Source organism: Pristis pectinata, chromosome 3 (genome assembly GCF_009764475.1).
Source record: "Pristis pectinata isolate sPriPec2 chromosome 3, sPriPec2.1.pri, whole genome shotgun sequence".
NCBI classification, from domain to species: domain Eukaryota; kingdom Metazoa; phylum Chordata; class Chondrichthyes; order Rhinopristiformes; family Pristidae; genus Pristis; species Pristis pectinata.
This window is the reverse complement of record NC_067407.1, coordinates 71184936-71208952: the sequence shown is the minus strand read 5'-3', so window position 1 is coordinate 71208952 and position 24017 is coordinate 71184936.

Below are 24017 nucleotides of genomic sequence, written 5' to 3'. Positions count from 1 at the left end.
GTCTTGTACCCTTTCTGATACAGATCCGACATAACCTTTTTGAATTTCACCCGTTCCGTCATAACCTCTGGTGAGTAGTCTTCAACGATTCTAATTTGATAGTCTTGGAAATTAATCATCCCTCGACGATGTGCCTCCCGAATTAGAAGCTCCTTAGTCTGAAAATCATGGAGAGAGATGATAATTGATCTGGGTTTAACTTGCATAGGAGGTTTGAAAAAAGGTATTCTGTGTGCTTGATCAATCTTAGGCAAAGATTCTAGAATACCAGGGAGTAATTGAGCCAAAAACTTTGCAAAAAATTCCATCGGTTGATTAACTTCAGTCTTCTCTGGTAATCCTAGAATTCGAAGATTGGATCTTCTGCTCCTGTTTTCTAAGTCAATAATTTTCAGCTTTAATCTTTTGTTGTCTTTGGCTTGTTTTTTATAAAGGCTCTGTAAATCATCGATTTTCCCATCCAACACCGAAAGAGAGGCTTCATTCACTTCAATTCGTCCTTCGTGATCTTTCCAGTCTTCTTTGAAAAGAATCAAGTTTGGCATTAATTTGTTGAAGCTGCTCGAAAATAGCTTCTAAAGTTACAGGAGGAACATCTTCCTTAGTGGTTTTCATAGCCTTAGCACCCCTTGTATTCATAGTAAAATAAAATCACGTTTAAATTTACTACCAAGGGTGAAAAGGAAGAATTTCAAGTCGGGTTGAAAAGGTTAGATACAGTGAGAGCAGCAGCAAATAGCTGTTACTCCATCAACGGCCAGCGGAGACTCCTCGTTTTGTCATATCTTAAGTTTCTGATCTTATTGTAAGAAGGAGGGAAGGGATTGGGAGTGGGTTCCCACATGTTGTTCTAACAAGTTCAAATAAGGAAATTGTTTCATTTACATTGACATGGCAAGGTAGCTAATCAAAGATTACACTGTGATAGGGAAAAAGGGACATAAAATTTATGTAGCACCCTTTACAACCTGAGGATATCCCAAGCCACCAAATTAGTGTAGAGCATCTGATTTTATAGTTGTGTTGTTCCCTGTGTGTCATAAGATGGGTCTTTGCCATTTTATTTCAAATTAGTGTCACTACTGTGCTGTGAAATTTCTTTCATAATCACTAATACATCATTATGGAATAATGTATTCTGGTTATCACTGTCTCTAAATAGTGTGGTAGTGAATTGCAAGAATGAACCTGTAACTGTAAAATCAGAAATAATAGGTCTGTGGACAAGCAAAATATTCAACATGGTGTGCAACTCTGACATTTTCTTAATATGTGTTGCTCTTCTATATTTTTGTTTTATCCATTTCAAATCAAATGAACATCATTCAAGTTTTTCCTGTATTCTGTGCTTAGTTCCAGGAACAAGAGGTGGTGGCTGAGCTTCTCATTGTGCTTGGACAGTGCCCATCATTCAACGCTCAAGTTTTTGCCAGCCTTCTCTCAGGAATTAATAATTTCATAGATTATCTTTGGCAGATAAACCAGGTATTGAATTCAAATTATTCTTGTGATTCATGAAACAGTTGTCTTAAAAACAATTTGACACTCAGATCCAATACACTTGATTTAATTCCAATTTATCCTAAGGCAGAAATATCCCCATGTAGTAATTCACCCAAGGGCCAGAAAGTAACTGCATAGCCCAATTGGTTTTTGTTGTTCAGCTTAAGCAAGTTTTGTGTGGGAGGTTTGCAGAGTGAATTCAATACTCATCCATTTCCTCAGAAAATAGGCTGTGAGGCATCTTATCTCATTGTCCATTTATCCCAAGCTATTTTCTCAGCCCTAAAAAAATTAAGAGACTCAGAGCAGTCAGGTCCATCCCATCATTTATACCCAGGGTGACCTTGGCACCACATTGAAATAATAGAAGATTTAAAAGAAAGTCTTAAGCATGGCAGTACTTTGGTACAATATTGTGTATTAACTGCAAATGTTGAGAGATGGTCATTCCAAGAATTCCAAGAGAAGTAGCAACTAATTGATGCATTCTCAAAAACTGTGAGGCAGAAGAATTCAACTTTCTGGAAAATTAAGTGTCAACTTAGGCACAAGCTTAAGATTTGAGTATTTTAGGTCAGTGCCTCCAGGCAAAATAAAATTATTTTAATGCTTAGCTGTTGATTTGGAAATGTCTGTACTGTAGCGATTCACCATCCGAGCAAGCGAACCGGCTTGGCGGTCGGGTCACGCGTCGTCAGAGCGGCGAGGCCCAAGATGGCGTTGGGCCTTCGTCTTCCCCGAGCGACAGGGAGAACCCGCGAGTGGGAAAGGTTTGATGACATAGCGTATACGTCATTTCCGTTTTCGGTGGGCGGGAACAGTCTCTCTTAAAAGGCCCACGCAAGGCGGGAAAATAAACCAGTTCTTGCTCTGAAACCCATCGACTAGGGTCTTGTTTTCACATCGCGGTAGCAACCGCTACATTGGTGACCCCGACGGTCCAAACGGATTTTGGACCTACACAATGGACGACAACGCAGCAGCCAACGCAGTGGCACTCAAGCTGCCCACCTTTTGGACGCTTCATCCCAGCATCTGGTTCAACCAGGCTGAAGCACAATTCCACCTTCGGCAGATCACCTCTGACTCCACAAAGTACTACCATGTGGTCAGCTCTCTGGACCAGGAGTCAGCCGCCCAGGTCGGAGACTTCATCCAGTCTCCTCTGGAGGAGGATAAGTACCCAGCTTTCAAAGACCTTCTGATTCAGACCTTCGGCCTCTCCCGTCACAAACACGCCGCCCGCCTGCTTCATCTTGACGGCCTGGGGGATAGATCCCAATCCGCCCTAATGAATGAGATGCTGGCATTGGCTGAGGGACACAAGCCCTGCCTAATGTTCGAACAGGCCTTCCTCGAACAACTACCCGATGACATTCACCTGCTGTTGGCCGACATCGATTTCAGCAACCCACGTGAGATAGCTGCCCGGGCAGATGTCCTGTGGAAGGCCAAACGCAAGAGCAGTTCGTCCGTCGGCCAAATCGTCAGGCCACAAGCCCAACGCCTGCCTAAACCAGTCCCAGCAACCGAGCGACCACACCCCAGAAACACAGATGACGACACTGGCGACCAGCTGTGTTTCTACCATCAGAGGTAGAGCGCAGAGGCCCGTCGATGCCACCCACCCTGCAAGGTTTCAGGGAAACGCCAGGGCCAGCCACCGCTGACAGCTACAACGGCTGGCTGCCGACACAGCCTCCTATTCGTTTGGGACAAGCAGTCCGGGCGGCGTCTCCTCATCGATACTGGAGCAGAGGTGCCCCCGACCGGCCACAACACTCATAACAGGCAACAAGGTCCTGTACTCAATGCCGCAAACGGCACAACAATACGGACTTTCGGTACCTGTACACTTCAATTACAATTCGGCAACAGCCATTTTACCTGGACCTTTACCCTTGCCACCGCTGCCCGACCACTCCTAGGAGCCGATTTCCTTCGGGCCCACAACCTGTTAGTCGACCTGCGAGGGAAGCGGCTAGTCCACTCCAGAACTTTCCAAACCTACCCCCTGGGAGAAGCCAGCCTACCAGCCCCGCACCTGGACTCCGTTTCCCTGTCTGGCAACGAGTTCACCAAGCTCCTAGCCGAGTTCCCATCAGTTTTGGCACCTCAGTTTACAAATTTGATGCCCAAACACATGGTGCGGCACCACATCATTACCACAGGGCCACCCCTTCATGCCCGAGCACGACGACTACCTCCAGACAAGCTCCACCTGGCAAAGGAAGAGTTCCGTCGCATGGAGGAGCTGAGGATCGTTCGCAGGTCAGACAGCCCCTGGGCCTCCCCCCTGCACATGGTCCCCAAAGCCACCGGCGGGTGGAGGCCCTGCGACGACTACCGCAGGCTGAATGACGCCACCACCCCGGACCGCTACCCCATCCCTCACATCCAGGACTTTGTCAGCGAACCTACATGGGGCCCACATCTTCTCCAAGGTGGACCTCATTCGGGGATACCACCAAATCCCAGTCCACCCGGATAACGTCACCAAAACTGCGATTATTACCCCATTCGGCCTCTTCGATTTCCTTCGAATGCCGTTCGGCCTTAAGAATGCCACGCAGACTTTCCAGCGGCTGATGGACGCGGTAGGCCGAGACCTGGACTTCGTGTTCATTTACTTAGATGACATGCTAATTGCCAGCCGTGACCACCAAGAACACCTTTCCCACCTCCGCCAACTGTATTCCCGTCTCCGTGATTTCAGCCTCATGATCAACCCGGCCAAGTGCCAATTCGGACTTGACTCTATCGATTTCCTCGGCCGCAAAATCACCAGCGACGGAACAACACCCCTAACCGCCAACGTAGACGCTATCCGCCATTTTGCCCATCCCAACATGGTCAAAGGCCTGCAGGAATACCTGGGGATGGTCAACTTTTACCATCGGTTCATCCCTGCAGCAGCCCGTATCATGTGCCCTTTGTTCTCGCTGATGGCTGGTAAGGGCAAGGACATCGCCTGGAACGACGAGGCTGCAGCTGCCTTTGTTAAGGCCAAGGACGCCCTGGCAGATGCCACGATGCTTGTACACCCTTGGACAGACGTCCCAACCACCCTCACAGTGGACACGTCCAACACCACGGTTGGTGGAGTACTGGAACAACTAATCAAAGGCAGTTGACAACCCTTGGCATTTTTCAGCAGGCACCTTAGACCACCCGAACTGAAATACAGCACTTTTGATTGGGAACTTCTAGCGCTGTACCTGGCGGTCCGGCATTTCCGGTACTTTTTAGAAGGCAGGCCTTTCACCGCTTTCACTGACCATAAGCCTTTGTCCTTTGCCTCCTCCAAAGTCTCCGATCCCTGGTCAGCTCGTCAGCAGCGACATTTGTCCTACGTTTCTGAATTCACAACGGACATCCAACATGTCTCCGGAAAGGATAATGTCATTGTTGACGCACTTTCCAGACCGACCATCCACAGCCTGACCCTGGGTGTCGACTATGCAGCCCTGGCTGACGCACAGCAAGCTGACGACAAGCTGCCCAGCTACAGAACCGCAGTCTCGGGCCTGCAGCTCCAAGATTTCTTAGTCGGTCCAGGTCAACAGACCCTCCTTTGTGACATCGCAACAGGTCAACCCCTCCCTATAGTTCCTGCAGCCTGGCGGAAACGCGTTTTCGACTCGATACATGGGTTGGCGCACCCGTCCATCAAATCAACTGTCCGACTGGTCGTCAGCAGGTTCGTCTGGCATGGCCTGCGCAAACAGGTCAGTGAGTGGGCCAGGACTTGTGCGCACTGCCAGACATCAAAAATCCAATGACACCCCAAGGTCCCGCCACAGCAGTTCGAGCCTACCCCTAGAAGGTTTGACCACATCCACTTTGACCTCGTTGGCCCTCTGCTAGTTTCAAGAGGAGCCCGGTACCTCCTTACCATCGTCGACTGGTTCACGAGGTGGCCAGAGGCAACCCCTCTGTCTGACATCACGACTGATTCCTGCGCCCAGGCGCTGCTCACAACTTGGATCTCACATTTTGGTGTTCCGGCCCACATCACTTCAGACAGGGGCGCCCAGTTTATCTCCAGCCTCTGGTCTGCATTAGCGAACATGCTGGGGACACAGCTGCACACCACCATGGCCTACCACCCTCAATCAAATGGGTTAGTGGAACGTTTCCACCGCCATCTAAAATTAGCCTTGATGGCCCGCCTGAAGGGTCCTAACTGGGTCGACGAACTGCCTTGGGTCCTGCTCGGCATATGCACTGCCCCCAAGGAAGACCTCCATGCTTCGTCAGCTGAACTCGTGTACGGGGCGCCCCTGGTCGTCCCAGGGGATTTCGTACCTGCCCTTCGGGGCCAAAAGGAACAACCCACGACAGTCCTGCAAAGACTGCGCAAGAAGCTCAGCAACTTGGCACTGATTCCCACTTCGCGGCATGGTCAAGCTCCATCCTGTGAGCCCAAGGAACTACGAGACTGTAAGTTCGTTTTCGTTTGCAGGGGCACACCTCGGGCACCGTTGCAATGACCATACGAGGGGCCGTTCCGGGTCATCAGGAATAATGGGTCCACCGTTATTTTGGACACTGGGGGCAAGGAAGAGGTCTTCATGATGGACCACCTCAAACCGGCCCATTTAGATCTACAACAACCGGTCGAGGTTCCAGCACTGCGACGCAGAGGCCGACCTCCTAAGCAAAAGCTAACACAGCCCGCAGACCTTGGGGACCGTATCGCCGGTTCTGGGGGTGGTTTGTGTAGCGACTCACCGTCCGAGCAAGCGAACCGGCTCAGTGGTCGGGTTGCGCGTCGTAGGAGTGGCGAGGCCTGAGCAACAGGGAGAACCCGCATGCGGGAAAGGTTTGATGACGTAGCGTATACGTCATTTCTGTTTTCGGTGGGCGGGAACAGTCTCTCTTAAAAGACCTGCGCAAGGCGGGAAAATAAACCAGTTCTTGCTCTGAAACCTATCGACTAGTGTTGTTTTCACATCGCAGTAGCAGCCACTACAGTACATGAATTATATTCTGATTTTTATGCAAATTAAGCTAGACAACTGGGGATGCCGAGGTTTCTAGCATCTGAGCATTTATTTTTCTCTTTTGAAATGCTGAGGTTATATGTGCTATGATAATGGTTTATGTAACTCTTTTGCTCACTTAAGGAGAAAGCAATCATTTGCTGCTACTCTAATAAACCAAATTTGCTACTGAAAGGAAGCAGTTCATTTATATTACAGTAGGTATAGACAACCTTCAACATCAGATCCAAGATTCTGAACTAGATTTGCCAACGTGAGTTCTAAAATGTCAGGAATCTAATCATTAGAAATGAAGTTAGTGCACAGAAATGCTCCTTATTCGGAAGTTGGCCTATAAATTCAGTTGCATGATGCTGATGGTTTTTTAGCTCTGTGTGTCTGGAAGTTCTTTTTGTTTTCAAGAGTGGTACACAATTGTGACCATTTCTGAGCTGAATCGTTCTACTCCAGAAGTTCATCTAGGAACTTCTGGTTAATATTCACCTTTGCAAATGTAACATGTATCCCAAATCACTCTGGACCGTCATCTGAAAATTAGCCAAGAACAACCATGTTTCAATTGCTCTGCTTCAGGCTAAAATCCCACTTGGGTAAATTCCATTACCTCCTTCCTGTATGTTATACCCCAGCTACTGCCTGTCCAACAGCTCTGACTACCTGAGCTCCCATAGGTCCAGGCCCAACCTGAACCCCAATTCCCCAACCACCAAACCTCCTTATTATTGGTCAGTCCATGCCACAACCCCCAACTTGCTAGTATCACAAGGCTCGTTTGACCTGAACCTAACCACTCTCCCCCCTACACCATGCCTTGCCCGTTCCAGACCCCAATTCCCAAACGCCCTAGCTATCGACTCCCTCATTGTGCCACAAATCTTCCCTTTCTCACCTCCAATCTCAGAAAATGCATGACCCTCTAGCACAACTGCTACAACAGACACAATAGTTTTTAGGTCTCTTTGTTACAAGATTTACTGACAATGCCTCTGATATCTTGTAAAAAAATCAGTAGATCAACATCTCCTTATAGCTCTTATTTGGAGACAATAATTGTCATATTTTCAATATTTTGTTGAAAGTATTCTGACTGGTTGCATCATGATCTAGTACGGTATCTCAAATGCGCAGGAATGTAAGAAGCTGTAGAGAGTAGTGTACTCTGCCCAATACATCACAGGCACATCCCTCCTCACCATTGGTGGTATCTACATGAGGCGCTGCCTCAAGAAGGCAACATGCATCATCAAAGATCCCCACCATCCGGGTCATGCCATCTTTTCGCAGCTACCATTGGGCAGGAGGTGCAGAAGCCTGAAGTCCCACACCACCAGGTTCAACAACAGCTACTTCCTGTCAATCACTCAGTTCTTGAACCAACCGGCAAAACCCTAATCACTATATTTCAGCAACACTATGACCACTCAGATCACTTTGCACTAAAATGGACTTAGTTTTTTTTGTTCTAATTGCATTCTTTCTTGTAAAAATTGTGTACAATTTATGTTTAATTTATGCTTTTTTCTTGTGAATGCTGCTTATATTATACTATGTATCTGCGATGCTGCTGCAAGTAAGTTTTTCATTGCACCTGTGCATATATCTACTTGTGCATATGACAATAAACTTGACTTTGACTTTACTGTTGATCACTATTTCAAAGAGCAATATTTCATTTGGTTTGGAGAAGAGAACTTAGTGCAGCAAAAGTGAGGGATTTCAGAGGATCTGGTAATTCTGAAGGTACCAGCGACCTTCAAGGAAAGAAATCTGCTGTTTTAGCCAGTCAGCCCCATATATGACTCCAGAGCCAGCAATTCTGCTTCTCCTTGAAATCTGCTTGGAGGACCTCGACATATGTCATTGGTATCAATATGGCCCATCACCTTCCGTTCTTTCTACAGTTGCTGAGTGGTATTCTGTGTTCTTCCACCAGAGAGGCAGCATAAGTTTGCAAGCACGGAAACATGTAGACTTCCCTAACTATTGAATCCTCTCAACTCCTTTCTTGACTTTTCTGCTCCCTTCCTGCACAGTTGAGCCACCCGTGGTCTTGACTGCACTCCTCAACAGAAGTGCCATCAATACTCATAACTGAATCAAGTGCAAATTGGCCTCAGGATGGAGTGGCTCAGTTACAAGGAGAAATTGGATAGACGGGTTTGTTTTCCTTGGTGTAGAGGAAGCTGAGGGAGGACCTGATGAAGGTATGAAAAATGATGGAGTTATGAGGGGCATAGATATGATGAATAGTGAGAAACTTTTTCCTACAATGGAGGCATCTAAACCCAGAGGACAATGGCTTGTGAGGAGTTAGGGATAGAGGGGATCTGAGGAAGGATTTTTTTCATTCAAAGGGTGTTTGTTGTCTTGAATGCACTAACTGAGAAGTTTCTGGGGGCAGGTGTTCTTACAACATATAAAAGGTTTCTGGATAAGCATTCGAATCACCAAGGCATAGAAGGCTATGGATCAAGTGCTAGTAAATGGGATTAGTATAGATAGATACTTGATGGACTATATTGTGCTGTACTGTTCTATATTCTATGATGGTTGGCATTGACAATGGGCCAAAGGGCCTGCTTCTGTACTGTATGACCTGATGACCCTAAGGTCCATTTTTGGCCAGCATGGAGATGATGGGCAGAATAGCCTCTTCCTGTGCCATTAACGTCTCGAATTCAACCAGCAGCAGCAATTAGCTGCCCTGCCCTAGCTCTACAATTTTCTCCCAGAAACTTTATGCCTCTCTCTTGCCTCTTTTCACATGTTCCTTACAACCTGCCCCTTGGACCAAATCTTCAGTTATGTTTCCTGGTATCTCTCCGGGTGGCTTGGTATCACCTTTATGTTGAAGAATTTGCCTGTTAGGTGCCCTAGAATGTTTCATAATGATAGAAGTACTATGTAAGTATAAGTGGGTGAAACTGTTCACAGCAAGCTGTATTGGTGAAACATATCTGTGGATCTTTCTTTGTTTCTAACATCATGTATGAATGGAAGTGTGGCAGTATTGGAAGCCCTCAGATAACCTTGGCTTGTTGCGTTATTATGTGGCAATCAGTTTAATTTATAATCCTCATTAAAAGCTGCAAATCTGAAGAAAATGTAATATTTCCATATCCAGCAGATGTGCAGCATCAGTCAGTGTCTTAAGAAGCAGTGTCGTTGAAATGTCACAACTGGTAATGAAAGTCAGCTGAGCCCCTCAGTGCTGTTCGTGTGACAATGGGACCACATTCGTCTCTGAATCACATTTTGAATTTATGCTCCCTCCAGGACCTGAACATGCAATCAAAGCTGACACTTCAGTGCAATGTTCTGGATGGGATGCACTGCTAGAAGTCATATCTTTCAGATGAGAGGTTAAACTAAAGCTGTTACAATTCTCATTTAAGGAATTTAACAGCATGAAGATGTTTTAGACAATATTCATCCTGCTACCAACAGAATTAAAGAGATTAGCAGATCAATCATTTCATTGCAGCTTGTGGGACCTTTCTTATTTGCTCACTATGAAACAGTATGAAGCTGCCAGAAACAGTACATTAATGCATATCTATTCTAGTAAAACACTAATTATAACAACAAAGGAATGAGAAACAACAATGGATGGAGGAACATTATGTTACAAGTAAAATCCACTATTACTACGAGTCAGTTGTAGATTTAATGCTTAATAACAATTTGAATCGAGAGCCTTTCGGATTACAGTTTGTCAAGCACTCATACTCCAGGCTAAGGTGAAACTTGTAGAGCTTTTGTAGATGGAGCAAAAAGTTGTAGATACTGGAAACTGAAGAGCAGTTGGATTCAGTGCTCATGATGTGGTTTCCTCTTCACTGGAGAAACAAAACACAGATTGGGTACTCTGAACTTCCAGCCACCTGTCACTTTCATTTTCCATTCCATTTACACTGTGACTCCTGCCTTCAGCCTTCTATGTTGCTGCAACAATGCCCAGCCTACGCTCAAGGAACAGCACCTCCTCTTCCAACAAGGCAGCTTACAACTCTCAGGACTCAAAGTTGAGTTTAGCAATTTTGGGTAAATCTATCCCCTCCCACTCACTATCTTTTTTTCCCACAGATGTGAATGCCCCTTTCTTTTTCAATTTGTTATGTTTCAATTTGTTTCCTATCATTTTGTTCCAAGTAATTGTTACCTAACAACATTGACCTGCATCTTATTACAGGCATCCCCCTAGCCCCCAGTTCTCTCCATCCCTACCAACACCCTTCTCACTTTTACAGTTCTGATGTCAAAGTCAAAGTTGAGTTTATTGTCATATGTACAAGTACATGCATGCACAGGTACAATGAAAAATTTACATGCAGCAGCATCACAGGCACATAGCATCATATAATAAGCAGCATTCACAAGAAAAACATAAATTAAACCTAAATTATACCCAAATTTTACAAGAAAGAACACAATTAGAACAAATAAGAACAAAGCCCATTTTAGTACAAAGTGATAAAAGTGGCTAGAGTATTTTAGTGATTAGGATTTTGCCAGTTAGTTCAAGAACTGAATGGTTGAAGGGAAGTAGCCGTTCTTGAAGGGTTCTTGCTCTGAAAAGTCAACTCCTTTTCTCTTCCCACGGATGCTGCCTGACCTGCTGAGCCCTTCCTTCTCTGTTTTAATTGGAGCTTTTGTTGATGTAGCTGCATCAACAATCTTCAATCGGATTTCGTGGATTTGTCTAAAGCTGCCGCACAACTTTAACTGGACTAAATCTCTCTACCCAAGCCTCCGACAGCTTCTACTTGCTTTCTGTCTGAGATGAAGATAATCTCACAAATTTCAGAGGTACAGTCTTGGCAGAGGTGGTTTACTCAAGCACTTAAAGAACACTGCTGAATGCCTCAGATGATATCAAATTTGGAGATAATGGCATAGGTTTTGTGCTGTAAAATGTAATTCACTGAACTTTGTCAGAGGCAGCTGATTGTGGTTTTGCTGATTAAAAAGACCAGACTGCTTCCTTGTGAATTTACAGTCAGGAAAGCAGGTTTCTCTGAACACCATGTTCCTCTCATTGCTGTTTTTTCCAAGTCAGAGATAGGAAAGTATGTCATTTAAGCTTCTCTCTGTTCTCAGACAAATTATATTTAAAAATAATGTATATTTAAAGGGGTTAGGTGTCCAGCAAAACTCTTTCCATTTCTGTTAAAAGCCCGTAATGCAAAGATATAAATAATGGTAGAGTACTGCATTTATGCACAAAATAATTGTGACAAAAGTGACTGAATGGTCGTCTGTCTTTTCCCACTGCCCTCAACCATTCTAGAGTCATAGAGACACACAGTATATAATAGGTCCATCGGACCACCATGTCCATACTGACCATCAAGTACCTATTTATGCTAATCCCATTTACCAGTACTTGGTCCATAGCCTTCTATGCATTGGCGATTCAAGTGCACATCTAAATGTTTCTTAAATGTTGTGAGACTGCTTGCTCAGAGATTTGCCCTAACCAAGATCATTTTTTGTTCTTTATTACTCCCTGAATAAAAGGAAAACATACTAATGTATCTTAAAGAAGGACATGACTCTGCTATGGACTTAGATCAGAAATCTGCTCAAATACAAATAATTTTCCATCCAGGTCCGAATGAGGTATACAGTATTTAAGAACACAGTGGGAAGCTAGAGAAGAAATTGCAGGACCCCTCACTGAGATATTTGCAACATCGCTATCCTTTGGGGAGGTGCTGGAAGACTGGAGGATAGCAAATGTTGTGCCTTTATTTAAGAAGGGCTGTAAGGATAGACCTGGTAACTATAGACCCATTATCCTAACATCCATGGTAGGTAAGTTGCTGGAAAGCATTTTGAGGGATAAGATATACTTATATTTGGAAAGGCAGGGGCTGATTAGGGGTAGCCAGTATGGCTTCGTGTGTGGGAGATCTTGCCATATGAATTTGATTGAGTTTTTTGATGAAGTGACAAGGAACGTTGATGAGGGGAGGGTAGTAGATGTGCTATATATGGATTTCAGTAAGGCTTTTGATAAGGTTCCACATGGTAGGCTGCTCTGGAAGGTTAGATATCATGGTATCTAAGGAGATCCAGCAAACTGGATATAAAATTGGCTGCATGGTAGGAAACAGAGGGTGATAGTGGAAGGATGTCTTTCAGACTGGAGGTCTGTGACTAGTGGTGTGTCCCATTATTATTTGTCATCTATATTTATGATTTGGATGAGAATGTACAAGGAAAAGTTGGTAAGTTTTCAGATCACACAAAAATAGGTGGTATTGTAGAAAGTGAAGAGGAGTATCAAGAATTGCAGTGGGATCTTGGTCGGCTGGATAGGTGGGCTGAGGAATGGCAAATGGAATTTAATTCAGATAAATGCAAAGTGTTACATTTTGGAGGGACAAATCAAGGTAAGACTTCTACATTGAATGGAAGGGCCCTGGGTACAGTTGCATTGTTGTCTTAAAATGGAGTCACAGGTAGCCAGGCCAGTGAAGAAGGCTTTTGGCATGCTGGCCCTCATCAGTCAGGGCACTGAATGTAGAAGTTGGGAGGTTATGTTGCGATTGTACAAGACATTTGTGAAGCCACACTTGGAGTATTGTGTTCAGTATTGGTCACCCTGTTATAGGAAGGATGTGATTAAACTGGAAAGAGTGCAGAAAAGATTTACAAGGATGTTGCCAGGACTTGAGGGACTGAAATATTTGGAGAGGTTAGACAGGCTGGGCCTTTGCTCCTTGGAGTGTAGGAGACTGAGGGATGATCTCATAAAGATTATGTAAAATCATGAGGGGCATAGATAGGGTGAGTGGTCTGTTTTCCAGCATTGGAGAATCGAAAACTAAAGGGTATAGTTTTAAGGTTACAGGTGAAAGGTTTAATTAGAAACTGAGGGGCAACTTTTTTCACAGCGGGTGGTAGATGTATGGAACCAGCTGCCAGAGGAAGTGATTGAGGCAGGTACATTTGATACATTTAAGAAGTATGTGGATAGGTATGTACATGGATAATAAGAGTTCAGAGGGATATGGGCCAAGTGCTGGGAAATGGGATTAGCTTAAGTATATATCTTGGTCGGCATGGGCACATATAAGTCAAAGGGCCTTTTTCCATGCTGTACAACTCTATCACTCTATTTAGCAGTTCCGATAAGTGCGTGAGTTAATTTCCCTGCTGGAAAACGTAGGCAGAAAATCACTGGAAAGAATATCCAGTGATTAAAATTTCAAGATGGTGGGTTTTGTATATTCATATTCAGCTGATATTTTTAAAAATCATGCTATAATTTCACACTAACAAGTTGTAAAGTACTTAGAACTGAAGTTCTTGATTTTAAAACAAAAGGTTCTTAAGTAAACTTAATAGTACCAAAATTGGCAGGCTAACTGGTACTAATGTTATAAGATAGTCAGAATGGAAGATCCAGCTCCTTTAAAGTGAAAAGGAAATCCATAATAACTTAATGCAAGTAGCACTGATTTAAACTAAGAAAAGACTAAGGAAACTATGTTCATCAAGAAATCCACAGAAATGTTTTCCTGTTCAGCATAAACACAAAAGGTCATAACACAAATGGTTACAAAACTGATTAGAGAAAATAAACTGTATTCTGATTTTAAATTTTAAATAATGTTTTATTGTGCATAAAATAAGCATATTTTGAAGTGTTTGCTCCCATTTCCAGTTAAACTGTCACCCACTGTGAAATTGGACCAGGTACTTCCTGGTGCGATTGAACCTGACACAGTTCACTTCTCTGTTGTGTGTTTTTCACACTTGATAACATCATCAATGTGTATGACACGTGCCACTGAATGAAACTAGATAAAAAGTTTGTGACCCACAACATCTGTTGCTAATGTAAGAACATAAGAAATAGGAATAGGAGTAGGCCAGTTGCCCATCAGTCCTGCTCTGCCATTTTGTAGGATCATGGCTGATCCAATCTCAGTCTCAACACCATTTTCCCGTGTTCTCCCCATACCCCTCGACACTCTTGTAGTTCAAATGTGTGTCTGTCTCTACCTTTAATATGTTCACTGACTCTGCCTACACAACACTTTGGGATAGACAGTTACAAATAGTCATGACCCTTTGAGACAAGTGGGTAAAACAAGGAATAAACAGTAAGGAGACATCACATAGCAAGTTGGAGGATGAGACATATATTAGAGGAACCCCACTGGAACATTGCTTTTAGGTTTACTGACTGACCAACATTAAATTCGGTGTTCTTTTTGCAGACAGGCAGAACTAGGTGCTGGGATCTTTGGCCCCATTTATCACAGAGGTGGTGATCCAGTCAGACAATGGGACCCAAAAGTGGGACTGCTTACAAAGTGCACCCCCTCCCCCAATCCACCCACAGTATCTCTTTGTTGCCATGGCAGCCACATATGCACTTTAATTGTAGATTAACCTTCAGAGAGCAGTATAATAGCACAGACCCACTTCTCATTCAGCAGCGTGTGAATACAAAGGCAGCTGTGAGCTCAGACTGTAACTGCCAACTGAACATTCATTTTGGTTTCTAATGCTTTGTGAAGTGAGGATGTCCCAATGTAATGATTGTTTTTGTTGGTATCCAATTGCTGTTGAGACAAAATTTAGTACCTAATTAGTGAACGAAAATTGAAAATAATCCAATTGTTTAATATTCATTTCTTGGAAGACAGGTGTTGCTGTCAAGGTCAGCATTTATTGCCCAACCATAATTGCCCTTGAGAACGTGGTGTTCGTGAACCACCTTCGTGAATCTCTGCAGTCCTTCAGATGAAAATACCCCATAGTGCTATTGAGTAGGGATTTAAACCAAACATTCGTTCACCCAGATTAGTTGTTCATGAATTCAAATATTATGAGAAAGGAACAACTTGGGATATTCCCATATCAGAATGGTGTTTGGTTTGGAAGGAAACCTGCAGGTGGTGTTGGCCCCATGTACTTGCTGCCTTTTTCGGTAGTACAGATGCTTGTGACAAGGACTTTGCAAAGTCAACTACACTAGGAGTGACTTTGACATGTTGAAATTTAGTGCCTAGATTGATGCTCGGTTGTTCGTCTGGTTTTATCATTAGCAGCAAAAAACAAACTGCTGGAGGTACTCAGTGGGTCAGGCAACATCTGTGGAGGCATAGTCACTGTTTCAGGCTGAGATCTTGCATCAGGACTGAGAGTGTAAAGGGAAGATAGCTATTATAAAGAGGTGAGAGGGAGGAAAGAGTCAGGGGCTGGCAAATGGGGAGGGGGTGATGGAAGATGAAGCCAGGTGGGGGAGGGGTATAGGAGACTCAGCAGATATAGTGTGCGGGTGATAGGCAGATGGAACCAGGTGGGGGTGGGGAATGAAACTAGGCGATGGGGTTGAGGGGAGGCTGAGAGAACCTGTGTGGATCAGTAGGAAGGGGAAGGGAGCTCAGGGAGTGAGGGTTACATGAAACTAGAAAATTCAATATCCATACCATTGGGTTGTACACTACCCAGGCGGAATATAAGGTGTTCTTCCAGTTTGCGTTTGGCCTCACCCTGGCAGTGGAGAAGGTTGGGATGGGAAGGGAAGTTGAAATGACATGCACCCAGGAGATCTGGATGGCCATTGTGGACAGAGTGCAGGTATTCTGCAAAACGGTTGCCTAGTCTATGCCCAATCGCGCTGATGTAGAGGAGGCCACATCGAAAGCACTGAATGCAGTAGGCCAGGCTGGAAGAGGTGCATGTGAATCTTTGCCTGACCTGGAAGGGCTGATAAGGTCCCTGGATGGTGGTGAGGAGGGAGGTGTAGGGACAAGTGTTGCACCTCCTATGGTTGCATGGTTAGGATTGCATGGATGTCCAGTCTTCATACATATCTGTTGCTCCTATCAGGTAGGTCTCAGGGCCCTCTGCTTCTTTCTGGAACAAAGATTCACTGGCTCCCCTCCATTAACACTCTCATCTGCCTGACAGAACATGTTCCCACCCTGAATAACGTCCCTTTTTATTACTCCCACTTTCTCCAAATCAAAGGTGTAGCCATGGGCATTTGCAAGGGCCCGAGCTTTTTGCAGCCATGTGGAACAGTCCTTGTTCCAACCCTACTCTGGCACCACTCCCCAACTCTTCCTCCACTACATCAATGACTGCATTTGTACTGTATCCTACACAGGTGTGGAACTCGTCAGTTTTATCAATTTTGTTACAAACTTTCACCCCTGACACCTCTCTCCCTTTTCTGGATCTCTCTATCTCCATCTCAGGAGACATTTACTATAAACCCACTGACTCCCACAGGTACCTTGACTACACCTCTTCCGACCTGATCTCTGGTCAGGATGCCATCCCTTTCTCTCAGGTTCTCCACCTCTGCCACATCTGTTCTCTCAATGATGCTTTCCATTCTAGGATATCTGAAATGTCCTCCTTTTTCAGGAAATATGATTTCCCCCTCTGCTGTGATTGATGAAGCTCTCACTCACATTTCCTTCATTTCCAAGACTTCTGCTCTCATTCCCCTTTCCTTGGCTGCTGTATATGGGTTAAAAATCTTGTAATTGTTAAGGACTTCAGGCAAATGGAAACACTACACCCTATAAGTTCCCCTCATGGTCCCATGGTATCATAACTTGGAACTCTATCACTGTTCCATCATTGTTGCTGGGTCTTAATATTGGAACTCCCTCCCCAAAAGCACTGTGGGAGCACCTGCACCAGAAGGCCTCCAACAGTTAGAGAAGGCAGTTCACTACCACCTCCTCAAGGGCAATTGGGGATGGGCAATAAATGTTGACCTTGATAGCAATACACACATTTCAGAATAATGAAGAAAAGATCATTTGGATCTTTTCCATCAAACTTATTCTTGGAAACATTTCGTCCTCTGCTCGAAATGCAGGCTGACAATAACATGGGGAGAGCAAAAGAGCATCCCAGACTTAATGAGAGGAAACAGAGTGCTGGTAGGTTTAAGGGAATGCTAATTTTCATGGCATTTATATCCTGTGTATGTATGCCTATGAGAACAATAAACTTAAGCTCATTTCTGGCAGAATTATGAATTCTGTCCAAGTTCCCCTCCTATTTTAAAATAAAAACAGAAAGTGCTAGAAATATTTAGCGGATCAGACGGCTTCAGTGGAGACAGAAACAGACTTAATGTGTCAGCTTGATAACCTGTAAACTGAACTTTTTCCCTCTTTTGTCTTGGTTATTTTCCTGCTTCCCCTTTCCTCTTCCATCTGAAAATGGCAGCAAACACGTAGCATCCAATTCTTCTGGCAGGTCTAGTGTTCGTTGTACGCCATTCACGCAATATGTGCATAAGCGCTATAGCAGCATTTGATAATGACCGGATAATTTGTTTTTAATGCTGTTTGTTATGGGATAAGTATTGGCAGGACATGTGAGAAATACCTTGTTTTTGTTCAGCTTGTGCCCTAGAATCTGTTACATCCATCTGAGACGTTGCCAAGGGTTAACAAATTATCTGAAAGCTGGCACCAAATCAATGCAATACTCACATAGCATTGCAGTGGAGAGGAAGTCTGGATTTTGTACTAAGTTTCTTGAGAAATTTCAACATTTGACCTTCTGATGCAGAAGTTACTAATGAGGGACAGCTGATTGCCCATGACATGTTATTTTGGGAGAAAGGTGATAAAAATGTGAGACTTGCTGGCAACATCTAAGCAGGCTGGAAAAACAGCTAAACACGTCAGCTTGTGGATTTAATATTACTTCTTGGGTAATCCCTTGGGATCAAGGATGACTTGCTTTCACTTCCGTGTGCTCTGAAGTGGTTAGTGAGGCCAATGTAGGAACCACAGACTCTACCACGGATGGGAAAGAAGTGTTTAATGGGATGGGGAAGTGGGTAGTTTGTGAAGTGGTGCCCTCTATCCACCTTTTCCACTGAGCTTCTCTGTGCTCCCAATATGTGGGCTCAAGGTTCTCACTACTGTCCCAAGTGGTCCTTCTCCACGTTCAGTCAGGACGTTTTCAAGGAGACTTTGAGTATATCCTTGAATCTCTTCCTTTGTCCATTTGTAAATCTCTTCCCATGCAGAATTCAGAATAGATTGTCTGTTTCAAGAGTCTGGTATTTGATGTGTGAATGTCCAACAGAGCCAAGTGAATGTAATTGGAGCTTCAAAAAGCTGGGATATCAGTGGGGGGGGAAGGACACTGACACTTATTCTGCACTAGATTTGGAAATTTTTTCTGAGACTGTGTTAATGGTGTCTCTCCAGTGCTTTAGGATACCACCACGGAACATAGAATAGAATAGTACAGCACAGGAACAGCTCATTTGGCCCACAATGTCTGTACCGATCATGATGTCAATTTAAACTGCACATCTGACTGGACATGGTCTATATCCCTCCATTCCCTGCCTGTTCAGATGCCTGTCTGAATGCCTCTTAAACATTGCTATCATATCTGCTTCCAGGCACCCATGTCACAGAAGCCCCGTTGACCATGAGTATTGTGCCAGCTTTGAGATCTTGCTCATCAAACACTTCTTTCCTCAGACAGAGGCTTTGTTGGTGTACTGTAGGCAAATTCTCCAGCTTCAGGTAACTCGCTCTTTCTTTCTGTCTTCATCAGAAGTGGCCATTTCTGCCTGTCGTCATTTTGACTATTTCTGTAGTCTCTCCTTTTGAGCATGTCCCACAGCCTAACTGTTAGCAACATATTACACAGAAAAAGAAACTTAATTCAATCTAACATCTACTTAACTGCCCCATTAAATTATTTGGTCTCACCCTATCAGAGATATTCCCTTTGTTCTACCCATCTCACTCCCACCTTTCTGTTGTTGAACACTAACATTTTTTCTCTTTCCCAGCTCAGATGAAGGGTCCCAGATACTACCTGTTCTTCTTTCCACAAATGCTGACTGATCCTCTGAAAGTTACCACAGACAGATTTGTCTCTTGAGGATGGTCATGATAATGGCATCTCTGAAGTCTCCTCATATATCTTGCTTTCCCAGATGTGGGCAATAACGTTATGGATTTGTGAGTGAAGTTCCTCACGGTCAAGTTTTAGAATTTCAAGGAGGCCTTTCCAGCTCCTCCATGGACAAGGGTGGTGGTATGACTGGACCAAACAGATTGCTTTGGAATGGAGTCATGGGCATTCACAAGGACGGAGTCACAATTAAGGATATCATTGAAGTGTTCCTTCCAGTGGGCATTGACTGCCTGTTTGTCCTTGACAAATCTGGCTCCATCTTTGCCTCCCATTTGGCTAGGATGCTGAGTGTTTGAGTTATGGGTGACCTGAATAGTACTAAAAAACCTATACATGTCACCAAGTTGCCAGATCTCTTGCCCTGTTTCCAGTGGACCTCAGCCTGCAGGTGCCTGTGGATCATCTATTTTTCTTGAGGCATAGTGGAGCTCTCAAACCAAGAATACCTTGCATTTGCAAATTAGTTAACTTCTGGGCATTCTAGTCAAACCAGTCATGGTTCCTTCTAGTATAGGAGCCAGGAGTCTTTTTGTAAGTGCTGATGATGATGAACTTCAGGGGTATCCAGATGCCGTGGACACTGAGGCTTCTGTTGGTTGGGGGTTAACAGGTTATCTGTGAGGCGCTGGCTGGGAAGAGCTGCCTTTGCAGGGTCCTTGTCAGCTTCAACATCGATTTTCTTGCAGCAACGTTTCTGTTGATGCTGATATTTTGAGCTCAGGGCAATGAAGATCATGGCATGGATTAAGTGGTGGTCAGCAATGCAGACATCCTTGTAGTCTCTAACTCAGACAACGATAGAACCGAACAGGTGCCAATGTGTGGACCATGAGCTGTCATGAGGTTTTGTGCTTGTCTTTGACAAAACAGGGAGTTAGTTTTGACAAGATTGTGCTCCACACATAGTCAGGAAGAGGATCCGTTTGGAGTTAGCCTTTTCTGCTTCTTCCATGCCATTCATTCCCTTTCAGAGGATTATGTCTCTTCCCACCTTTGTGCTGAAGTCGTCAAGGTGAATCTCCTTCTGGGATGTGGATCAGGATTTTTTCAAATTCCTCCTGCCCTCACCTGAAGTTTCCAGTTTGGGGTGTATGCATGTTGGTTCCATGTTAGGGTAAACTGCAGGGTCAGGAGATGTTCAGTAATTCTGCAGGGGATGTTGCTATGACACTGGACTAGCTCATTCTATGAAGAAATTTCCTCTTCCAGTTGCCCTTCCAGAAGAAAGCATACCCACCATCTTGTTCTTTGAACTGGCTATCGCCTGCCCATCTTGTCTCACTCAGTGTGAAGCTGTTGACGTCAAAGCGTCTGAGCTCCCTAGCACTGATAGCAGAGTGGCGCTGGGGTCTGTTCCTGTTAGGATTAATTGTGAGGGTTCTGACTTTCCAGGTCTCAAGTCTGATATTGAGAAATAGAAAATGCCTGTGCAAGATTTCTTTTAACATGGAATAACCATGCACCACAGCTACCACACAGACTTGATAGAGCAAGGTCCTTATTCAGCAGCAGAAGAGCAGACACTGCTGCATGGAATCACAGGCATCGTGGGCCTAAGGGCCTGTTCCCGCACCGTACTTTTCTATGTTCTCTAATGCTCATCTTGTTGGTGGTAGGTCCCATTCAGTGCTCCATGCATGGGCGGACTCAAGCCCTTGCTCACTGCTTCCTCCTTGCTTGCGCACTCCCCCCCCCCCCACCCCTAACCTCCTCCTAGCCTTCTTCAGACCCCTCTTCTTCCAGCTGGCCCCCCTCCTGGCCAGCCTTGGACCCAAGTACAGCCATTCTCCTGCCCATGCCCTCACTGCAGGTCATGGAGGGCTATTATGTTCATTCTGGATAAAATACACAAGATTTAGACTGATGTTTGAATTCATGACAGACTAATTCATGCGAATGTATTACCACTGGCACCAAGCCATGTTCTGCTTGGTATATTTGCATATAGCCCGTTAGCTGATATCGGTGCCTGACACTGACCTTGGCATAAGAGTTGTGGGTAGTGATGGCTTTTGAACTGGTAGGTTTTCTGATCCTGTGCTAACACATGACTGCGGGTTCCTTGCTCAGGATGGCAGATTTCTCAAACTGCATCTGAGACACTCTGGGAACAAGCTATGAAGTTCAACAACATTGAGTGTCAAGGGTAGGAGGTAAAGCTGGTTATTAACATATGCTAATCGCTCAATTATTTAAGTACTTTTACATTTAACAGCACATTCACAGGTTTCCTGAAGTTTCTGAAACCCGCCAGTGAAAACTGGTTGTCAATTGAGATGCTGTATGGGCCTTCAATAAAATCTAAGTAATCAGCTGCTTTCTTAACTGTTTCAAGGAAGGCGTTGTTTGGGTGATTATTTTCCTACTTTCAGGAGCTTCCTCGATTCAAATTAAGATGGTTGTTGCTACTCAGTATTGGACCTTGTTGGACTAATGTGGGTAGCATCAGCCACCATAGAGCTGTAGAGGAGTGCTACCCATAGGAATCACCACCTACAACACAGGATGTTCAGGCAGGGACTCAGTTTCCATGATGTGTCAGAACATCAGTGTCTCCAAGGGCTCGGGAAACATGTCCCATGGTGGTGGATCTCTGCAGCCTCCCAGTGACTGATCCCACAATATCAGGTGACACCACAGCCCTGGACTTTTTAGCCTCTGGACAATTCCACGGCTTGCCAGAAACTTTGAGGGATTTCCATATTGAAGGCTTACAAACACATAACTGTGGAGACTGTCAGGACCAGTAATTATGTGAACTTTGCTAGTAGAATTCCCTGTCAGAATGAGCTGACACTCAGATTTGCTGCTCTGTGATAGGGTTCCCACTGGCACAGTCATTCACTGCACAGATGTGATAATCTGTGCATTCTGATGAGGTCACTGAAGCATATCATTTGCTGAATCTGTGATTGTGGCCCATTGCTGCTGGTACATGTCTCCTTGATCTTATTAAGCAGGTTTCTTCCTGCCATTGCTAGGGAAGAATCAGTCATTTCTCACTGTACTGGCAGCACATTTGCTGGTCCAGAACCCACTCTTTAAATCAGATTCTTCAATCCCTGGTACCACAGTATTCCATCCTTGGATTGACCCTGTAAATATTATTGATAATTCATTATATGGGTAGGTACATCTGCAATTACTACTTAAACCTTTTAATTTATTAATAGAATACATTGCACAATGAATCAGAACAAAGTCAGATAACTGCTATACTAAAGCCAGTCAGTGGTGACTGGTCATTTGGACCCGGTAGGGCATGGCCCCACTGAATCTGACCTGTAACTTCAAGCACATTATAACACGTATTTTAATTGTATAAGCAATAGTCCATCATTCTGTTTTGATCTCAACTACAGCAAATGTAAACCCTGTGGTTGTTTAAAGAATTTTACACCCAAAACTTTCTGTAAATGTAGTCCCATCTCCTGGAAAGTACCAATGCATTCTGACAGACAATGTGCATGCATTATAATTGCTTTTCTGAGCAACTGAACAGGCACTTTGACTTTAACCCTTTCCCTTACTCTGCACATGTTGGCCACTTGAAGCAGGGATCCAGCCTGGATATTAAATAGATTGGAATGGGACCCATCAGCCCAAAGGAAATAATGAATTGATGCTTATGAAGTTAACTGAAAGATAACGTTAGTGACAGAGCACCATCAGTAAATCTGGAATGAATTTGTTTGCTGTAACTTTGTGCCACCAGTACCTTTATTCATTGGCTGTCACTGCACAAGGCAGTCACCTGATTCTTCAGAACATAAAACAAATAGCAGGCCACTCGGCCCTCTGTGCACCGCTACACCATTCAATGAGATCATAGCTGATCCTTTCCCTTTAAGCTGCAGTGTGAAATTGGGAGGTATTGGGAAAAAATAGGGTAGGTTTTTAATTTCACCACATGAGGAGTAATCCAGCACATTTGTTACTCTTTATTCTCTCTAACTTTTCTATTTGTATTCTTTTCCGAGTAGTCAGAATACTACATCCCATTCTGTTAAATATTTAATGGTCTGCAGGGAACTTGTGCCTAATATTCTTGAGTGCCGTGTCAGTCACTGTTATCAGCCATGAAAGCACTACCATAATTGCTGCAGTGTATAATTGAAATGCATGCTAATCAGGTACAAAAATCAATTGACATTCAATTGGCTACATCTTTTATAGCTAATGTTGAAAAGTAACACAAAGACACACAGGTATGTTCACACTTCAAAAAGTCAAGTTGAGAAGCTTCTTTTAAAAATAGAAACATTAAAATTGTTTTATCTTTGACTAATTTGGCAGTTCTGATTACAGAACAATTTTGATAAACTGCCAGGATAATGCAGTTACCGCTTCCAAACTGTACAGTTGTTGGTTATTTCTCAGACACCACCATTGCAATGGAATTTGTTCTGATTTTCTTTAATTCTGAAGGCATTGATTGCTGGATAATGTAGTGATACAGTGACACGATACAATCTCTGTTACCTCGTCCATTATTCATCCACTCATCATGTTTTAGGATTTCATGACAAATTTATAAATCCTTTCGGTGATACCAATATGCCAAGG